The sequence below is a fragment of the Macrobrachium rosenbergii genome, chromosome 55 (assembly GCF_040412425.1).
Source record: "Macrobrachium rosenbergii isolate ZJJX-2024 chromosome 55, ASM4041242v1, whole genome shotgun sequence".
Taxonomy (NCBI): Eukaryota; Metazoa; Arthropoda; class Malacostraca; order Decapoda; family Palaemonidae; genus Macrobrachium; species Macrobrachium rosenbergii.
The window spans coordinates 9,546,311-9,549,662 of NC_089795.1; positions in this window are offsets into that span (position 1 = coordinate 9,546,311).

Consider the following 3,352-nt stretch of genomic DNA (forward strand, 5'->3'; position numbering starts at 1 on the left):
TTTTCATCGTTTATTAGACAATAACACTGGATACCATTGTTGATGTTTGTTGTACTTTTGAGAATCTCTTAGCATTTGGGTCCTGATTCTCAAAAATAGTTAAGGCTTTCTCTATAAGAGAAAACCCCTGGGTCATCAATTTCGTTTTAAGCCGCTTTAAGGGAAGAGGTTCTTCTTCCTCATGTTCTTCTGTTCTTTGCATTTCTTCCCGTTCCATTAAATCTTCATTCATTAACTCCTCTGAATGAGACTCAAACAGCTCTTCACAGTCCTCTTCCTCTAAGTCAAGATGTAGCTTTTCACTTATGTCAGCGAGACTGTTAAAAACTTCCTTTGCCTCCCGCTGTTCCTGGCTAAATCCTCTGAAGTCGTTGACAAACTGTGGGGATGAAGCTTTCCATGCTCCATTATGTTGATCCCACTTACTTCACACCAAGCAACATCAATATTCTTGATGCGATTATAAATGTTGCATCCCTTACAAAAGTCACATAAGGTCATACCAGGGTCATTCACTTCCTTCAGTGCTTGCCTGTATGATGTGTAATATTTCTTGAAAATGGCTACAGTATTACACCTTATCCATCGGCTGAAGGAATGGTGGGTGCCCGGGGGGAATTATCTAAGATAGAGAATCCTGAAAGGAATCCCAGTCTTGCAGCAGTACAGCTTGACTTCGGGAACAAAGTGATGGAAAAACCAGTCTTCGAATATAGCGAGCGTCACCCAGGCTTTGTTATTGGAAATCCAGATTATGGGTTGAGAGCTCTTTGTAATGTTTTTAAGTGCCTGTGGATATGCAGAGCAGTACACTAAGATCGGTTTTGGCTTGAAGTCTCCTGATGCGTTGCCACCCAGCAGTGAGGTTAGCCTATCCTTTGCCACTTGATATCAAGGCAGCGTCTTCTCTCCACAGCTGATGTATGTTTTTTCTGGCATTTTTTTCTAGAAAAGGCCTGTCTCGTCAATATTAAAAGCTTGCTGACGGGTATAACCTTCCTTATCAATGATTCCCTTGAGCGTCTTGGGAAATTTTTCAGCTGCCGCTTTATCGGCGCTCGCTGCCTCACCACTAACAGACACACGATGAAAGTTAGCACGTTTTTTTATAGTGATAGAACCATCCATAATTTGCAGAAAATGTTTCATCTGCAATGCTTTCACCAGCCTTAGCCTTCAAGTCGTCGAAAAGGCTTTTAGCCTTTTCCTGAACTAGCATGAAGCTAAGTGGTACAGACCTTCGTCTCTGGTGTTCCATCCAGATACTGTACCCAGAAGTTTGCCCATTTTTTCTACCAGCCTCCCCCTTCTCTTGCTTATAATTGTTGACTGCATAAGCACAGCACTTTTAACATGTTCCATAATTTGCCCCTTGTTCTTGAAGATTGTGCCAACAGTTGAACAGTTCACATTATACTTTCATGCTACGTCCACCATTTTTTCACCACCATCTAATTTTTATAATCGTCACCTTAGTTTCCACTGAGATAGTTTGCTGCTTTTTACCATTGCCACTATCTTCACTTGCCATTGGCCATGATAGATAAAGGATGGGCTAAATATTTCACAATAAAATCACAAGGATAACATCTTGTCACTTACGCAGGTACAAGAGTCTGGGGAGGTGGGTTGGAGTGCACTGTGGTTCTGTATGGCACGGCTAGCGGCAAAAATTGTAACTAAGCAGAATAGGCGTGCAGAACAAAATTCCAACTTACAGCTGGTGAAGGGGAGTGCTCCAAACAATTTTAATTTGCGATTGTTTGTATCTGAGGTATCTTATATTTTCCATTAAACTGGAGAAAGGTTGCTTCTATGGCTTTCATTAATGTGGCTGCTTCTATTTGGCTTTCACTGCTATATTATTAGGCAGGTTAACCATCTCCTTCAATGGTTTCTGAAATCTTACTGAAGGAGGGACCTAGTGCCATTCAGTATTTGGAAATGCCAGTCTGTCCTGAAATTCTGTGTGCTCAACCTCAATTAGTTTTCCTTACATTAATGAGGTATTTCCCATCTGGTGAAAGGATGAACACTGAGGTGTCTTGCCAAGGGTTATCAGTATCATTCTCTGGGTCAGATATTGAGATATTGGTGCCTGTACAATACTACATTCTGTTACGAGGTTTCATTGCGTTAGGAGTGAGTAGGCTGTTTATTATTATCCATTCTGATGCCAACAGGGACCTACAACTTCAACTTCTTTTTGGGCTTAGGTTTTTCATTCCTGTTCCTATGACCTAAGATTTTTAGTGAGAAACCTATCTCTGCCTGGGCAGACTGTGCATCCTCTCAATCCTCTAGAATAAAGGATGAGAAAGCTTTACATATCACACCTGATTCCATATCCAGGACAGACCTGAATTCCTCTTTGGAATCATGGATAACATCTCCATGATGATGCTCAGTAGTGAGTCCTCAAAGGAGTTACGCTCTCTTGGGGTCATCCTCGATACTGTTCATGATCTCCTTCTGTAATTCTGAAAATACTGCAAGCAGAATTTTTCCCATCAGGGAATCCTGCATGAACTGATGAGCCAGGGCAGTTGTATCACTGCTGCCTGGCAGCATAGAAAGTACAGCAAGCTGAATTTCCTATTAGGGAAGCCTGTAGAACTGATGAGCCAAGGCAGTCATATCACCACTGCCTGGAAGTACAGAGAGTACGGCAAGTGGAATTCCCTATTAGGGAAGCCTGCACAAACTGATGAGCCGACGCAGTCGTACCATCACTGCATGGCTGTAGAGAAAGTATGGCATGCAGAATTTTCCTTTCAGGGAAGCTTGCATGAACTGATTGTATAGAAGTCTAGGATAAATCACTACCCCCTAGAAGGTACACACTTCATTTGGGGTTGGGTGGACCCTATCAGGGTCTCCTCAATACATGATTGCTGCATGGGAAAGGCAAGATCCTTATTTGAAGTATCTATCTTATGTTAAACAGAAGACTGTTCCTAGATCTTCCAAATTCAATATCTCATGCCAGGTATCAGTGACCTCCCTCCCAAAGAGAAATTCTTTGTCTCCATTGGAGGAGTTGAAGTGGGAGTTCCTAGAATCCACTGCTTTTGGAGTATTGGCCCAAATGTGGATTTTGCTTGAAGAGGGATGGAAACACACTGCCATAGTTCTGCCAGAGCGATGTACAGTAGTCTCCTTCTTCCATACTCCTATTGAAACCTATAACTCATAGAGACAGCTTAAAAATGAGCTCTTTCATTATTCAAACTTTCTGCAAAAAGCATGAGGCATATTTGACACATGTCCAGCCACCAACTAATATCTTCTGTATTCCTTCAGGGGCTGCCTCATGGCAGGCAGTTATGGGTTACTCCCACAGGTGAAAAGC